The sequence below is a fragment of the Xenia sp. Carnegie-2017 genome, unplaced genomic scaffold (genome assembly GCF_021976095.1).
Source record: "Xenia sp. Carnegie-2017 unplaced genomic scaffold, XeniaSp_v1 HiC_scaffold_23, whole genome shotgun sequence".
NCBI lineage: Eukaryota > Metazoa > Cnidaria > Anthozoa > Malacalcyonacea > Xeniidae > Xenia > Xenia sp. Carnegie-2017.
Genome location: NW_025813486.1, coordinates 12,379,153 through 12,398,785, shown reverse-complemented (window position 1 = coordinate 12,398,785; position 19,633 = coordinate 12,379,153). Strand labels below are relative to the sequence as shown.

The 19,633-nt window shown below is 36.3% G+C and overlaps 2 pseudogenes; one reads left to right on the top strand and one right to left on the bottom strand.

Annotated features, from left to right (window-relative positions):
* Positions 1-1,308: 1,308 nt before the first annotated feature.
* On the top strand, positions 1,309-2,209 carry LOC124449131 (annotated as a pseudogene).
* A 439-nt stretch (positions 2,210-2,648) lies between these two features.
* Positions 2,649-4,163, bottom strand: LOC124448393 (annotated as a pseudogene).
* Positions 4,164-19,633: the final 15,470 nt, after the last annotated feature.

The following is a 19,633-nucleotide window of genomic DNA, read 5'->3' as shown; positions in this document are numbered from 1 at the left end:
CACGCTGTTGTATTGATGATCTTTGATAATCTGGCAATATCCGCCATAACCAACATCCACCAGCTTACTCAAACTATTCCACAAGAGCCGACATATTTACTTACAGAGCCTCACCCGACTGCCACGGATACAAGAAAATATTGCTCCGTCACAATTCAATTCGTTTGTAGTCAGTAAAACCTTTTATTGTTTTACGGACAGTGATAATGATCAGTGAATTGCTTCATTAGACTTTACTTATAATAGAAAAACGTCATTATAAGGTTGGAATTGCATCTTAAATTGTACTTTATAATAGACGTTGGCAGCAGTGTAGGAACCGGAGGAGCAAAAGAGGCCGACTGGCGACAAAAGAACAAAATGGTTTTTTTCATCATCGTTTGTATTTGTGACTATTCCCGAGAAAACGACACTCGGAAACATTTTCAGTACAGCATAGTGGTTAGCAGCGCATGCGAAGTGCAAACTTAGGCCCGGTTCAAACGTCGCATTTTACATGCGCCGAATCAAATGCAAGAATTATGTGCATGTAAAATGCGACGTTTGAATCAATTAAATTCGACGGATTTTAATTTAATGCGACTTTAGTCGCATATTCGACTGAGTTAGTCGAATATGCGACGAAAATTCGACGTTGATTCAAACGTCGCATTTTACATGAGCCGAATTTAATGCATAATTTATTTTAAAATATTTCTAAGCAAAAATCAATTATTTCCATGCTAAATGCCATGCGCATATAAAAAATGGCGGCAGCGAGTGATGCTAATGGCCCTTGTATTTCTCAAAGTTTAACAAAATACACTTGTTTAAAGTGCAAAAATTTATATGTGCAAGGTGCTCTATTTTTGAAGACGACGAAGAGAGTGTTGGTTGGAAAGCAGGACGAGCGGTTTCTCGTTGCGATGCATGTTTTCATGAAAGATTAGGGAGGAAACGATCAAGAAAGTGGTAGGAGTTCATCTTCTCGGGCGAGCATACGTTCGTTTGGACTGTCCTCTAGAGCACCGAAGGCGAAGTTATGGGTCCAACTGAAAGGTATGTATGTAAGTTATGAAGTATGAAATCCATTTATGGTATGTAAATATGCTATGGTATTTTATAGTATCATTGAGCATTTTATTTATTATCTGTTCTTTGCATGGTCGATAGTTTGAAATTTTGATTAATTACAAAAAATTGAATGAGTAAATCATGTTAAATTTAATTTAACTTTGTTTCTTTTTAGTGTGGAATATGATGAGTTTGAACATGATATACTTGATCAGTCAAATGACGATAGTGATTTGAAAGAAATTGATGAAAAGAGAAAAGAGATCTGGCCGTAAGTCTACTTGGAACCCTGATGATGTAAATGATTTAATTGACATCGTTGTGAACAGTGATTATTACAAAAGAAAACTTATATTCACAAATACAAAGTGCCAACGAAATAGTGAGATTTATGGGGAAATTTTAAGAGAACTGAAAAGAGAGCTTTAAAGAGGTAGCGAGTTTAAGTTCAGTTTAAAGCAGTTACGCATAAAATTCAAGAAATGTGTTAGTGACTGTAAGCATGCTGCGCTTACAATTAAAAATGCATCTGGAATCAAACGTTTTCAAGAGAGTCGTGGTCTTGGGGACTGGTTTAAAGCATTGTATCCTGTAGTAAAGACCAGAGATTCTTGTAATCCAGGTCTGGCCATAGAGCCAGATACTTTGAGCATCGCCAAGTCCATCTAATTCTGAAGCTTTAGATGATGATGAAACGTTAAGATCTTTGGAAGAAAAAGATGATGGTAGGCTTTTTGTTCCTATTAAAAAAACGAAAAGATGCAATACAAAGCAGAAGCTTGAGGATGCTGTGGTGGAAGTAGTAGGACTCATTAAAGAAACCATACGCAATGATTCATCAAAAGAAATGCTTAACTTCTTGCGAAGAGATGGACAAATCACGGAACATGAATTGAAACTGATTCAGCTGTTGAACACATGTGGTGATAATTGCCAACAGCAGTCAAGCAAATCAAATCCTCTCTCTAATATACACAGTTTTGACAATGGACAAATGGTTGCAAACTACAGCCAGTACCATGGCACATATGATTCAAACACATTTAGTCAACAAGGATTTCCTCTGCAACCAGTTGCATCTTTCACACAATCAAGTTTCACACCATGTACATCAGCTCAAGGTTATTATGATAGAAAGATATATGAGAAATTATAATTATATAACTATTACTCATTGCTTAAAAAATGGTTTAGACAAAGTTGATTAGCATTGAGACTTTCATCAGTTCAGATTATTTGTAGTTTGTTGTATACTTTTTGTATATGGCAATGGCATTTTAGTTGAAGAGCTTCATAAGGAACACCAAATACTTTGAACTATTATACAGTTAATTTTGTTGAGTTTTTCATTCAGTTATGTTGCATTATATCAATGCCATTTCTATTCTAGTGTCAAAGATATTTTAGTTTTTTGTTTGTCAATTGCAGTTTGTATGGTATTGGTATTTAAAAATTATTAATAGTGAAACAGGTTTATAAAAGCATTGTATCTTTTATTGTCATAAATGCATTAGTCTTGGATAATACATAAAATGCTTGTAAAACAAAATATGTAGGTTGTGAAAAGATACAATAGCTCAAATCACTACTACACATCAAGTTGTCTTCGTGTTTATTAATATCCAACAGGACACTAATTGTGTCATCTCATTAACTAACATTAACATCAAATAATATATAACATACAAGCATACAAAACACTTTAATAAGGTAATAAAGTTAACCAATTTGTGAAAGTTTTCCACTCATGAAACATACTGCTTCAGTATTAAGTCAACAAACTTTCCCAGTTTCCTTTTCTGTCCACAATTTACCAGATAGTGCATTTCTAATTTTTTTCGCTTCTTTTGAAACATCTGGGGTTTTTTGACATTTTCTCATTTGCAACAGTTTTCGTACTTCTTCTCTGTCTCTTCTCTCGTTGTTGTCAGGGTTAAATGTCAGGTCCAGCTTTTAGAAATTGTATCTCCTCGCATGATACAAATATTGTGAAGAACCATGCATGCAAGAACCGAAATGCGAACATGGTCCATGTTGCCTTCATTTTCCTTAAGAGCACTCGCCATCGCCCTTTCAGTTGCCCAAAAGCACATTCAGTTACCATTGCTCTACTTAGTCTGTAGTTGAAGTATTTTTGTATGGGACTAAGTACAGCATTTGAGTACGGTTTCATTAACCAGTTACGAAGTGGAAAGGCTGAGTCAGCCAATATTAATGGTGGTATTTCAACTTTGTCAACATGTTTGTGCATGCTTGGTATCATGCCTTCTTGAATTGAATTCCACAAGTTTGTAGACTGGAAGATGATAGCATCATGGGAATTCCCAGGAAAACCGCAGCTACCCCACACAAATTGGTAGTTAGAATCAACCAAGGCCATTAAAACAATGGAATAAAAATTCTTGTAGTTATGATATTCTTTGCACGCTTGAAGACCACCGGGGGGGGGCATTTCATAGGAATATGACAACCATCCAAAGCAGCCCAGCTACAGGGAAATTGCCATAATTCTTCCATGTCCACGATTTTTTTCTCGAAATCAGTCTGACATTTCGGCATGTTTTTTGAAACTGTTTCATGCCATAAGTATTCAACGAGAAGTTGACATACCTGCTGCACAATGGTGCTCACCGTTGATACTCCTCTTCCTGACATCTCAGCGATGGTGTAAAAGTAATCTCCTCGTCCCAATCTGTAAAGGCATATACCAAGTCTCTCCTCCGGAGAAATGGGTTCCTCTGTGACAGTTTGCTTTTGAAGTATAGGTCGAATACGACTTAAAATAAAAAGAAAGGTTCCTCGAGATACACGAAATGTTTTTTGAAACGAAAATCAGAATAAACACTCCAAACTTTCTTCCACCAGCCGGAATTTCTATCATGTCTTCGACAAGATCGATAAAGAGGGCTACGTATGAAGGCATATTTTTTGACCAATTAACAGTAGCAAAATATGGAAAATTTGCAGAAGCCGCCGTCTCCTTTCTAATACTTTATTTGCTGCAACATGCATCAATATTCGCCTTCTCCTATTAACACGAATCATATTTGAAATGCACAAACTCAACATTTTCCTGTCCGCCATTTTAGGAAATTAGTACAAGAAAATGAATAAACATGAAAAAGTGGAAGCATAACTATAATAAATGCGACTATTAAATTCGACGTCTGAATCAAACTACCGCATAAAACTATTTTAGTCGACTAAAACTCAGATTTGATTCGGCGCATGTAAAATGCGACGTTTGAACCGGGCCTTACAAAAAGGTTTTCTTTGTCTTACAACACATTAATCCAATATTAATTTTGAGATTGTAAACAATTACACGGGTGTAGATAAAAAGCGGGCGCGGACGACGGACGCAGATGTAAGACGAACGTCTGTTTGTTGTGTGCGGGAATTGCAAATGATTTATTGTAGGAGTTTGACAGTAATTTAAACGAGCTTTATCTTTCAGGATATATTTTGTGACCTCATTATTTAAAGCAATTAAACATGCATATTTCAATTTTCAGTCAGTCATATAGAGTGTAATGCAATGAAACCTCATTGTATTTTTTTCGTGTTTTGTCAATGGCATTTCACTCATGTTGGGTGAGCCTTGCTTTTCCAATTTTAAAAAAAGTCAATCTTATATGACTCAAATCATACGATAAAGAAAATATGTATTAATTGAAACCATAAGTAAGTAAAAGCTTTGCATGCACTTATGCAAAGATAAGATAAGAATATTTGTTGAGGTCCCACTTCTCTGCTGGTCCACATTTCTTTGACACAATTCGTTTTAATTTTAAGTCACTGAGGTAATTCTATGTGATAGAAATAATTACTTGCATCCTTAGATACGAACGGTAGTTATATTGAAAAACATGAGTCAATCCTTCTTTTATGGATGAATCACTAGCGTTATAGTTTCTCACGCATTGCAAAAAGAAAGATTCAAGCAAATAAACAAAGAACTTGTATATAGCTCTTTAGAAATATTAACGGAAAACTAACCTAGCGACGATATTTCTATTGCTATGACTGAAAGAATGCAGTGAAACAGAATTTTAAATTTGACTCTAAGTTATACGGAAATTACGACGGAAAATATCATAACGCTTTTTGAATGCGTTTGGCTAATATTCATCAAAAGTTGTCATATAGCTACAGCAAACATGACTGTAACTGACGCACTAACTGACTTGCAACGGCTTCAAACCTCAGCTTTCAAAAGGAAGTTCAAGTTGAAAACAGCAATATACGTACTGCTTGCCAAATGACAAGTTGACGGAAATCATTATAGTGCAGTAAATATGAACAGGCTCACCCACGTAAGGCCAACATGAGTGAAATGCCATTGACAAAACACGAAGAAAATACAATGAGGTTTCATTGCGTTACACTCTATATGACTGACTGAAATTGAAATATGCATGTTTAATTGCTTTAAATAATGAGGTCAAAAAATATATGACTGTAACTGACGCACTGACTAACTTGCAACGGCTTCAAACCTCAGCTTTCAAATGGAAGTTCAAGTTGAAATAAAGATAAAGCTCGTTTAATTTACTGTCAAACTCCTACAATAAATCATTTGCAATTCCCGACCACAACAAACAGACGTTCGTCTTACATCTGCGTCCGCCGTCCGCGTCCGTCGTCTGCGTCCGTCGTCCGCGTCCGTCGTCCGCGCCCGCTTTTTATCTACACCCACATTTACACACTGTTTCTATGGATTAGAAAATAACGGGTTGATAATTGAAAAATTGCTCTGAGCAATACAAGCAATGAAATTAATAGTTAAACGTAGTTAATGGTCCTGTAAAAGGTAAAGCAATCCGTTCAGAACGAAGTGAAACTATTATTCATCGCTTGAAGTACATTTTAAAACTGTAATATCTATAAGTTCTAAGCAAGGATTCTCCGACCAGAAGTAAACTTGCTTAAAAGAGGTTGGTGTTTCTACTATTACTCTATTACAATCAGAAAGATTCGAATTAAATTAAAAGTAAGAAGACTTAACTTTTATTGCTACAATTCAGTTGAGCGTTCGTAGGATCTTCATTTCACACGCGTGTCTTTTATCAGGCAACGATATTAAAATGTATAAATCAATAATAGATGAAAAAGGACAGTACAGACAGTGTTATCTTGTAGTTAACGTTCGATTTGTGATAAACAGGAGAAAATGTTCAAATTGGAAGCTATCAAATAAGTGAAGGTTGCATTATGAAGGATGATATTTCAGTCGCAAAAACCTATCATGTATGTAACCTTAGGTATCAAAGAGTACAAATCAATGGAAAGTTGCTTTTTTAGATTGCAACAACAACATGAATATGACCTGCTAATTGAAGCAAAGCGAAATACTTATCAGATAAATCATCTTCAGCATTTTCACATTATTCTGACTTTACAATGAAAACGACTAATTTGGCGTAATTTGAGAATTACAACAGGAATGACTTGTGCCTGTCTTGTGACACTTAACAAACAGCTACAATCCTTTCATGCCTCGCTCAAACTCGGTTAGGCCGGATCTTGTAACAGCCTCAAAATATTTTTTGCACTCCAATCAAATTACGTTTGTTGCTGAGAAGCAAAGGGTTTGATATTCAAACAATCATCAAAGTATGCCATAAAAATTACAAGATTCTTTTGTCTTACAATGCATACATAATATTTTCACTAATGCAAGCTTCTTGGCTGAAATTTACCAGCAACTACCAATCTGTCCGTGAACCTGGAATTTTCACCCACCACCCAAGACAAAGAACTGAAGTGAAAAATTACAATTCTCCGTTGTCATACATAACATGTTTGTCATTAAAGAGTGTCATACATAACATGTTTGTCATAACGTGTTTGGTCATATGTATATCAATGCCAAAGAAAGTACTTGACAACTGCTTCATAATCACAAAAATTTCAAACATGTCACAAATAAGACAAAGCGCTTGCTCGAAGTAAAAAGTATTCTGTCTGGTGTTTTAAGGTCGATGAAGGTTGTAAATGAAAGCTGAAGAATGCTAAGGGACATAGCAAATGTAGAAAGGTAGAATTCTACCCCTGACCCAGTCACTCTTGTAACAATAGTCTCAATATTTGAAGATGTCACAATATGTCTATGTCACAATAGATATTAACGTCACTTTGCTCAAGAAAATTATCAGAAATATATAGATTTCTAAAATATTGCACAAATTGCACCTTAAGTTGTTGCCAACAATAGACGATTGGCCATTCCAATCGATGTTTAGATTTCAATTTTTTTAAGAATTTTGCTTTGGAATTTTGTTTACTGAACTCACTGCGTGTTAAGATGAGGTTGATGTGTATAGACGATAAAGAGCAAGTGGCAATTAAAGAGAACATGGAATGTGAATGCATTGAATGTGAAAATGTATATTACTATCACATTGAATGGCATTGAAATCACCAAACATATTCTGATACTTCTAGTTAACAACCTATAATACAGTACCATGTAAAAACGTGTCTATGAATTACAAATAACTTGTTATTTCGAAACGTATTTAATTTAGTAACTTGAAAAATGGAGCTTGAATAAACACATAGTAAAAATTATCATTTGCACTTTTTAACACTTAATTTCATTTGAGAGTTAAACTTTTAGGCAAGCAGTAATTGACCAGCAAAGAGCTCTAAATGCAATAGAAATACAATAAAATACTACTTGGTGTTAAACAAAACAGCTCGTCTTTGAAATTAGAAGACATATAGAACTTGAATGATTTAGGAATGATTAATCCACAAGGTGACGCAAATGCAATTGAAAAAATTTCGTGCTTAAAATTTGCCATGAGCAGAAGCTACAATCAGTATGAATACTTGTTTCCAGTTACAGGTCTTTTAGGATACGTCAAAATAAGCAACTTCCATCATTTGACTGCAACATTTATTGCTAAAATTAAATTCTTTTAAAATTCAAAGCCAAATGTGTCGTCACAATATAGTGAACATACAATAGGGTCACTCAATTGACTTTCTTTGCTGACAGCAGCAAATAATCTAAATAAGTATACTGCTGCAATTTCAGGATCATTTAGACTTAGTTTATATTATCTACAGTGTGGTGTCATTTTGAAGGTGTTTTGAGTATCAAGTTGAGAATACGTATGCGATTTTGATGAACGCTAGATCCGCTAATGATTTAAAACGACCAAAAAAGTTTTTCCTTTGTGCAATAGTGACAACCAATAAAAATTGGGATAGAACCTTAGTTTTTGAGAAATTCGTTGGTGAAATTGTTAATTTTTCTATTTCTAAGTTGAGTAATGACACAGGGGCTTTCGGACCATCCTTGTCAAGGGCATGCAATAATACTAGATGTATTAAATGTTTTAGTACATTAATGTAGGTGATGGTTCTGACAAATGTTTTATAGAAACCTTCATTCCCCAAAGAGCTACTTTGCTCCTTTCAAGTTTATTCTTAATGACATTTTGAACTTCACCGGCAGTATTTCATTTGTCGCGGTTATTTAATTTAAAATAATGATGTCTCCGCTGTCATGCAAGCGATCAAATACTCCGAAAATATTATAGAAAGCCATTTGTTAAGAAATAAAGCAAGTTAATAAAGGGAAACAGGAACGGCAGCTCATGTGCTTAAGATTTTGTTATCAATGTCTTGTACAGGGGTGGCACAAGAAATTACCTGACGGAGCGGCTAAAGTCCCCGATGGGGGAGCTGACTTACTAGGCTGATGTGACCATGCGATTTTCATGCAAATCCTTTTTTTCAGACAAAATTATTTTCGCACAATCTGCGCGAAGTGCTGGTTCACTGTTCTAAAACTTCACACAAATGATGGGACTGTATTTTGAATATATAATTTTAACACTTCAATAAGATATTTGCAGTGTTGTGCACGATTTTACGCAGGGGCGAATCTAGGATTTTTCAAAAATCAGTCATAAAACGTCGGAGGCGCTCCGCACTTGGGGGTCTGAGGCATTTTCCCCTCTGAAATTTTGAATTTCAGAATCTTGAAAATGCCATTTTCAGCATTTTAGAGCAATACAAAATGTATTTTGTGGGCATCGTTTTTGCGTAAAAACAACACATTTTGCTTACGTTTTTTTCAAAAAAAAATGAAGTGAACAATACTTGAATGTTTTGCCAAAACTTTAGGCTCATTATCATGCCAAATATATGTCTCATTAGCATGTCTAGGAACGTAAAATTTATTTTACAATAATGCTATTCAAAAACAGATATAGTCTTTAAAAATTTCTACCAAGTTGTCAGGCATAGACCCCCCGAGAGACCCCCATTCAAACCTCTATGTAATGAGTTAAGTTAGAAATTTGGTACTACAAGTGACAGTTCATAGATATAGAAAAGCTCAGACTTCAAACTATGCAAGTTTATTGTGACCCTTTACCCATCTCCACATCAGTGCTAGCAAATTCACCTTTTGAGAAAAAACTCAAAATTTTTTTCTGCCGAAAATTATTAGAGTGAAAATTTGCAGTTAAGGACAGCTTAATGCCATAAATGTTTATTAGGCATTTCACTAGACTATTATCTCCTGTAAGTATATGCAAGGTGTGCTATATAGCAATCACTAGTAGCATTGTATTTGGAAATACAAACAGAATGTAACCAACATGTCTTTAATTATTTAATTACATGAATGTTAAAATTGGTTCATGTGTCATGCTTACTGGTTACGATAAATATCTTTTCATATGATCAAAGCTCGTTTAAATGAAATCTGAAATAATTTCGTTTAGAAATTATAATGATCATCAGAAAAATTACCTAGTGATCATGAAAAATACTTTGCTGTTTTGCCAAAATTCAAGGTTTATCTGCATACATAGGAAGACATTCTTACTTTATAGAAAATGCTTTTCATACATCAATAGCCCTTTGGAATTTATGGCAAACAATCTGGTATGAGCCGTAGATTAACACACCTTTACATCTCTACATGAGGTGTTCAGCTAGAAAAGAGGACAATATGTGACATGGGACAACATTTCATGTATGTGAAATACTCAGGTTTAATACCATTCCTGTCAAATTGTCAAAATAAAAAGCTTCATGGATCAGAAGACTCAAAATAACAGGTTATAGTAAACAGCTTCTCATGTAATCAATGTTAGTTTTCACAAATCTTAAACAATATGTAGTATAACTGTCCAATGATTGAATGATCAATGATCATAAACTGAAAAGCCCCAAACATTTGTTTATGATAAAATAAATAATAGTATGGCGCCTTATGACTACAGATTTTTTGTCCATTGAAATATATTTGCAGGAATGTAGGATTTCGCCTCCATATAACGGCCACGATTCCCCAAGCACTAAAGAAATCATAGCAAAAATTCTTTCGGCAACACCAATTTTAAAAGCATCAATCTGCTTACCATACGCCATATTGACATAAATCGCATCACACGCACGCATAAATTGAGTTTGATATTTTACATTCATGCATACACTTCAGTTGTCCTTTATTTACAATTTTGGATGTAAATTTCTGCTGATAAAACTCAAAACAAAGTTGGCTTGTTTTTGAACATCAATTACTGAAATGTCACTCGCGACATCGTTTTTGCCAAGCATTTACAATTCATCCATAAATTTTTCACCCTCTTGAAAAAATTCACAGTTTGGACAGCAGCATTCATGCCAATATATGAATTTGTAAAAGATTTCCATAAATTCCATCTGATTGTAGTTTAGTTTCTATCATGCTTATAAAAATTACTATGAAACGATCAAACATTTAATTCAGACAGTGAGCTTGACTGTGTTAGTTCAGTTGACTATAAGTCGAAATCGGTCAAACCAATCACAATAAAACAAAAATTCAAATGAACCAATTGTAAGAAAGCAATTGGACTCCCTTATACGTCCGGCCACCTCTCCTATCGGTCGAGACCATTCCAGACTGTTCACTGATCTGGCCATTGACCAATAAAATAGGCGTTTTTGGCGTTCATAGACTTATCAGTCGGTTATTCCAGGTCGATTAAAATTCAACTGATCTGTTTACCAACGAGATATTCATTGGATTAGTCATTAGTTTTCAATAATAAATAAAGCTGGATTTTTATCACGAAGTAAATGCGATAATAAAGTAAGAATAATTAATGAATTTTTAATTAATATGACTGTGTTAGTTCAGTCGGCTATCAGTCAAAATCGGTCAAACCAATCACAATAAAACAAAAATTCAAATGAACCAATTGTAAGATAGCAATTGGACTCGCTTATACGTCCGGCCAGCCCTCTTATCGGTCGAGACCATTCCAGACTGTTCACTGATCTGGCCATTGACCAATAAAATAAGCGTTTTTGGCGTTCATAGACTCCTTTATCAGTCGAACCAGTCAAGCCACCCCGCTTATCAGTCGGTTATTTCAGGTCGATTAAAATTCAACTGATCTGTTTACCAACGAGATATTCATTGGATTAGTCATTAGTTTTCAATAATAAATAAAGCTGGATTTTTATCACGAAGTAAATGCGATAATAAAGTAAGAATAATTAATGAATTTTTAATTAATATGAATAGGTAATTTTTGAATTTCAAACATCAGTCGCGCGACGGATTTGACATACTCTAGATCCGCCCCTGATTTTACGTTCCAAGCGTTGGTTCTTTGCGATACGGAATGATTAAATTTGATCTTGTTAAGATTACGGACAACCGTCAATCCTAGAACTGCGTTTTCGAAATTTATTGCCTTCTGCAATACGACTCTAATTCATCAAATTTGTATGACCAGTTCATACACCAATAACGTCAACTTTTCCGAACTTCCGAACATGACTATACTATTTTACATCATGTTAATATCCGTTATATCTTATAATCTATAATATGACACAGTCACACACTACTTAATTTGACATGACAATTTACAACACACTCCCCACCTTGATTTGTCCCACTAATCAAGCATTCTCTGTGTCTTCCATACAGAATCAAGAGCAGCAGCTCTCTTGCGTCTACCCTCATGTTCTGCCTCCCTTCCTCTCATTTCTTTTTCATTCTCTTTCCTCTCACATTCCCTTTCGTCGTGCTTTAACTCCCTAGGAAAGAGCTTTTGGACGGGACGATTGAGGCGAATGACTTTACCGTTCTTAACTAGCCTGACCTTAGCGACTCTTACCACCCCATCTCTCCCTAAAAAAAACTCCTCTATTACACTGGTCTTCCAATTTCTTCTTTTGACATTATCCTCATAAACAGTCACGAAAATCTCCCTTCCCTACTACCCTAATGGCATTGTCCTTGTCCTGCTTATGAAACTGTCTTAAACCAACCAAATACTTTTTACGCCACCTATTCCAGAAATGCATTTTTTTCTTACTCAAATACTGATACCGTTTTTTACAGTAACCCTCATCAGACTCCTTTTAGCCAGACCCTTCGTCTGGCATGGACAACAACCTTCTTCCTGTCACCAAATGCGACGGAGTTAGTGGTTCACTACCCACCTCGTCGTACGTGTAAGTCAACTGCCTAGAATTTAATGTTGCCTCAACTTCTACCAACAATGTCAGTAGTTCGTCAAATGTCAACCTAGCATTTCCTAATACCTTCTTCGAGCACCTCTTCACTGACCTAACCATCCTTTGAAAAAATCCACCCTACCAGGGAGCTCTTTCTAGATTAAATTTCCACTCTATCCTATTGTTTCCCAAATACCCTTGCACATTTGCATTATTATAGAGGTTTTTTAAAGTCTTGACCGTTGCTTTGAATTTTTTTGTTCATTGTCTGATACCATAAATGATGGGGTTCCTCTTCTTGCTGAAAATCTCATGAATTTCATCTCATGAATTCATCCGCAGACAAATCTTTAACTAAGTCTAGTATGGCCCTAGTTACGCAACAGGAAAACAATGCGATGTATACTTTGTCTTTCCATCCTGATGTATTCTTCACAAATAGTGGCCCAGCAAAATCTACCCCTGCCTTCGAAAATGGTTCCGCTTGCTATACTCTGAATGCCGGAAGGTTTGCTTCGTTAGGTCTATTATATGGTTTACACTTTAATTTCTTACACACGACACATTTGTTGAGAATTGATTTTACCTTCTGTCTAACTTGTGGTATCCAGAACCTTGACCTTATCTCTGCTAAAGTTGCCCTATCTCCGCTATGATGTATCTTTTTGTGGCAATGCTCAACTATTAATTCCGTCAATCTACCTTCCTTTGGTAATAAGATTGGAAACTTCGTTTCCTCTTCCAAGTCTAATTCTGCTAGCCTACCCTGACATTTTAGTAACCCCTCATCTTCTACTACCTTGAGTTGTACCTCAAACTGCTTGAACTTATCCTCCTTCTTTAGCCTTTGTTGTGAAGCCTTCAACCAAAGTTTTTCTGTTTTATTTATCTCCTGACTCCCTAATTCCGTGAAGGTTAAATCTTCATGTTTCCCTTTGATCCTAGCGATCAAATTCCTGACAAATCGTGTGACCCATTCCGTTACCAGAAATAATTTCTCAACCCTACTGTGCCTCTCTATAGAGATCATGTTCTGAATACCTATTTCTTCGTTAGTATCTACTACTAATATTGCCGTTCGCTTTTCTTCCTCTTTACTCTCCTCAGTTACGCCTACCTCTGATTGCGGCCATTCTCTTTCTACGCTACTCAGCCACCTTGGTCCTGTCCACCAAAGTGATTGCTCATGTATCTTTGACACAAACACTCCCCTGCTTCCTAAATCAGCGGGATTTTCCATTCCTGGACAATTTCCCCACTTCTCCTTCTGTGTTATTGCTAAGATTTCATTTACTCTATGTCTAATTGAGTAAATGTTTCAAATTGTTTCCACTCACCGCGATTCTGAATCCAATATTATATTGTAATACTATCTAACCAGTATCTTGCTTCTATTTTCCCCACTTGGCCTACTAAAGCTTTCCGCACAGATTCCATTAACTTTGCTAACGTCAGCGCGGACATTAGTTCTAAGCGCGGTATAGTAAGCTTCTTCAGCGGCGCAACTCTAGTTTTTGCTGTTAACAATTTCACAAAGACTCCAACACTCGTGCGACAGACAAAATACACTAGCGCGCAATACGCTTTCTCGCTTGCATCACCAAACCCGTGAAGTTTACAAGATTGAATTTTGCCCTTCACACCACTATAGATGCATCTACTTAGCTTAATAGTCTTAACACGGTTTAGATCTTCAATCCATTCGGTGTATAGACCGGCGTAATTTCTGCTTATCTCGTCATCCCAATCAATCTTTTCTACGCACTGCTGCTGAAACAAGATTTTCGTCAAAACTATAACGCTGCTAATTAATCCTAGCGGATCAAATATCTTTGCTAGTGCGCTCAGCAGGTTTCGTTTAGTTAACTTCTTGTCACCCAAGTCTCCCACAAACTTTTGCAAGTCGAACATGAACAGATCATTGTCGCAATCCCAGCTTATACCTAAAACTTTTGCGTAATCATCGTTATTTTGGATTCCCAAACTCCATTGTGTGAATGTTTCATCGTCTGTATCTGTCGCCTGCACGACATTGTTCTCGCATTCACGGTGTTCTATATGCGCTCGTACGTTTCCGTCATTTGTCATCCATTTCCATACTTAAAACCGCCTTGAGATATTCTAAATTTCGCCTTTCCATATAAATCGATCGTTTCGTGTGCGCTTTTGCCCCCCGAAACTAAGTCATCAACGTAAAATCCTTCATTCAATTTTTGAGCAAGCACTGGATGTGATTCTGCAAATTGCGCTATGTGATGCCTAAGCGTGGCGTCGAGTAAAAATGGCGAAGCATTTAATCCAAACACTACCCTGCAAAACCTGTAAACAACAACCTCTAAATTAGCATTAGTCGCATCTCTAACCCACAGAAATCTTAAATAGTCCCTGTCTGCTTTGTCTACTTCTATGTTCGAAAATGCTTTCTCTATGTCTCCTACCAAGGCCACTCTGTTCTCCCTAAATCTGATTAATATATCAAACAACAACGGTGTTAATGATGGTCCTACATGAAGACAGTCATTCAAGGAAGTCCCTTTCTTACCCTCCTTTGATGATGCGTCATACACTATTCTTAGCTTAGTTGTTTTGGCTTCTTTACGTATCACCGCTTGATGGGGAAGATAATGAACATTCATCCCAGGTTCTGACTCGTCAACCCTTTCAATGACTCCCATTTTTAGTTGATCCCTAATAATTTTATCATATTCCTTTATCAAATCAGGCTCATTTGACAAACGCTTAATTTGCCCTTTCATGCGTGCTAAACTATTGGCATAGTTACTTGGTAAATGCCCATAACCTTGCTTCCACGGCAATTTAACAGAGTACTTATGCCCATTAAACTCAATTTTATCTAACAAGGCTTCGTGCACATCGTCAGTTTCCCTGACCCCAAGTGTTTCTAAATCCAACAACTTGTTCATCTGCCTGTGACTGATTTATTTTCAGTGGACCGTTTACATGCAACCCATCCTAAACAAGTGTCAATCGCAACTGGCTCATCCTTTTGCCCTAATTACTTCTCCTTTCTGAAAATCTGTTATCTGCTCATCCACTAACATTCAAACTTACATCTGACAAAACAAATTTTTCAAATGAAATACTGCTCCTTATCCACCTCAATATGCTCATTTTTACAAATATACTACTAATGCCTCTAAACGAATTTTGCAATTACCCTTAACTGATGCGACCTCGCAATTGACGACCTCTGTCATCTTACCTTCATTTGTTCCACCACCAAAGTGTTGACCTCTAGCCATTCCACCTTGCTACATTCTGCATCTTGTTTTGCCCTGTTTGTAACGAAAGACTTCTGACTTCCCGAGTCAAAAAGCACTCGCACTCTATTCCTACTCTGACCTACAAGAATTCCTTGTGCAGTCCGCAAGGCTACCCTATTCTTTGTACACACATGCACGTTACTCACATTTACCTGATCTATTTTCTCTGCCCTACCACTCTGTTTTTCATCCTTCTTTCCTATGTCACATATAGACACATGATGACCCTCCCCTCATACAATACATTTAGTACGTGCACGACAATCATTTGCTAAATTACCTTTCTTTAGACAAACAAAACATCTTTTACACTTACGAAGAAGTTGCGTACGTGTTGAGTACGCGAAGTGTCCCCACTGGATACCGTACTTGCCGATGTGTTGGCGAGTTCCTCATTTCGCTTGTTTGTCTCTATCGTGCTCAGCGCTCCGTTGATTTCGGCCAACGCGCCCAAAACTTCGCAGCCGTATTCCGATGAGCCGTCAATATCTGCCGCAATATCTTCATCTTTTACTAACAACCTCTGAATCTCATCGTCCAACTTTGAAATTGTATCTAATTTCTGTACGAGTACAAGCCGCATTTGTTCCAGTTCGACTTTCCTTAATGGCGCATTATCGTTTACCAAACTTCTCACTTTGTTCACAACTTTTGTGGCGTACGATTTGTGCCCACTCCTCGACTGTCGCTTTCTTGTCAGCTCTGACATCGTGAACAACCCTGTATCCTATTTCTGTGTTCTTCTTGAATTCTGCTACTAGATCCGGCTCGAAGGACCACGTTTCGCACAATCTGCGCGAAGTGCTGGTTCACTGTTCTAAAACTTCACACAAACGATAGGACTGTATTTTGAATATATAATTTTAACACTTCAATAAGATATTTACAGTGTTGTGCACGATTTTACGTTCCAAGCGTTGGTTCTTCGCGATACGGAATTTTTGGGCGTTTACATATGACGCGCAACTTTGCCATTCCGTTTCTACCTACATCCTGCCGCAATGACGCATTGCGGTGAGCAAATGTTCTCTTAACATGACTGTACTATTTTACATCAATTTAATATCCGTTATATCTTATAATCTATATGACACAGTCATACACTACAGTGTTTTAACTAAATCGTTGAAGCAACAGTTTGTTTTAGAAATAACATGTTTTCGACTAGTTGTGAGAGCTGCAACTAGAACGCTAGCTTGGGAGATGGGTTGTTTTTACATATATTCGTTTGTGCCCAATTGATTTTTTTAAAAGAAGGTTACTATTAGAAGAAGTCAGTCTGACACAACTGAATTTATGAATATCCCCACCAATCACTTTTGTACTAACAGCCCTGCTAGTCGTGCATTCAATCCAGTGATATACATATGATTGGCTATAATAAAGCTATACAGTAAGTAAAAAGAGTGCCCTGGGTTTTCTAGTAATGTTGGATAGTAATAATAAAAATTTTTATCTCTCTCAAAGCTTTATAAACATATTGAACATCTTCTTTAACCTATATACAAAGCTGTAATCAAAGTAAGATGAGGATACATTAGTTATTAGAGATACTATTATACTATTTTTTTTCTTGTTTAACTTTAATCTTATGTTTTGGCACTTTATCTCAATGTTACCCTGTTAAACTATTTTGCTGGTGAGCAGTTCTTTTTGACTGTATGTATATAATGAATCAGTGGTGTACTAGGAAATAATTTATAAATGTAATTTATATATATCCTAAGAGATATATTAATAATGCACAAGTAAGATATAACTTGTGTACAAATAACGAGTAAGATATGATAATGCACGAAAAAGATATAACGGTGAATCGTTCCATTTAATTGTTTGATGTTCAGAGAACAATTCTACAACTTGGGAAAGCTAGCGTTGAACATGTTCACTACGGTAACCAAATCCAGTTTGCTCTCTCGACCACCATGAATTCCTAAGGTCATTAGCTGTCCAGATACTTGATGGTGATCTATGAAAATCAATAGCCGTAATACATGTAAAACTGCCAGAATCTAATGCTCATTGCTAGTTTAAAACTCAAACAGCAGATCTTTTTAGTTTTTACAAAGAATTTCATTTCAAAATTCGAAAGTCCAGTTGTAAAATACCTGACAGAAAACTAAGAGCGGGCAAGCGTTGTGGCGATTGCATATGCAAATATATCTCATGTCAGATTTGCATATCTGTTTTCTAATGAATATTTAAAAATAAGTATTTCAGAGTAACTTTATTATTTTTTTTAAATTTAATATAGGATAACTGACGTTTATAAAGATTATTGCCTATGCTGAGTGCTAACATTACTTTAAACAAACGGCGATAATCGACATTGGAAATTGCATTTTTTCGTTATTCATTCCCCGATAAATAGTCAAATTATCCCCGACGAGGAGTGGGGGTAGGATTCCCGACAGGGGGCTGTATTCCCCCTGCCCCCCTCTGGCGCCACCCCTTGTCTTGTCTAATGTCCAACATTTAAAATCCGAAGTTTTCTTATTAAAATATCTAGTTTGTTTTTTATTTTTTAGTTATCATTATGTGGTGGCCCGTAACAATGAAAAATTACTTGAAGTTGATTGTCATCTTATTTATCACAAGTGCGATGCACATTTTTTTTATTATTCGTCTTGAGACAAGTAAGCAAGATTTGGAGCATTCAAAAAGCAGTCCTTTGAGAATAAGTAACGTTGAATCTAACAAACTGCCATTTGTAAGTTTGTTTATACGATTAACAGGGATGCATATAGAACGATTTTATTGCGATTTTTTAAGAACAATGGTGTTGTTTTGGCCCCCGTCATACGGTAACCTTGTGGTGGTATTGGACGAAGAGTCTGAACTTGATCATAAACTAGCAGCAATTATGAAAGATCATTTTGTGAAATATTTCCCTGACCGTAATTTAATAATTGTGTATGAAGCTTTACCTAACGGTCATGAAACACTCTTAAAAATGCCATGGCCTAAACGAGACACTGGTTACAACAGACAAATTTGGAGCAGTTTTTATAATGATCTGTACACAAACGATACGGTTATAGCGTGGGTTGATTCCGACACCGCATTTTCAGCGTCTGTGACCCATCGTTCAATGTTTAATGGCACACGCTTAAGAGTTATTGGTACAGACTGCACACTATTACACGCTGAGTTTGCAAGACAATGCGACAGAGCTATATTTCTTGCTCTTGGTCGACAAGCTGTTGGGGACTTTATGCTACATTTTCCAATTTACATATATCGTGATACATTTACAAATTGTAGAAAATACTTAATAAATCGATATAAAGCTCGCGATTTTGAAGAGGTTTACAGAAATATGAGCACAGACGGCCTTTTATGTCCGGTAAGTCTTGTCCTTAACTATGCATGGCACTATGAGAGAGAACGTTACGACTGGAGTCTGAAAATTTGCACTGCACCTTTGGATGAGTACAACAAAAAGTTTGAGCCCAAAGCAGCTGTTAGATCAACCGACATCAAAGAAATTTTATCAGATCCTCAGTTAAGTGTTCATACGGGTGAACCTGGGTCGGCACTTGATTCAGCTCAGATAATATTAACCAGTTATTGCTTATCAAACAAAGAGGCTGGTATAAAGGCTAAACATTGTGTGAACGAATCCGATTATGAAATTAATAATTCCTTGATTCTCTTTAAATATGGAAGAGCACCAGAGACCTGTGTTGGAGACATGGTTGAGGTATGCCTTAAGATTTTGCGACAGCATTATTGTCTTGTTGGTTCTGAAATAAAGAGTAAAAAACGTAGAATGAACTGGAATGACGTTGTTCTTGTTGAAGCTCTAG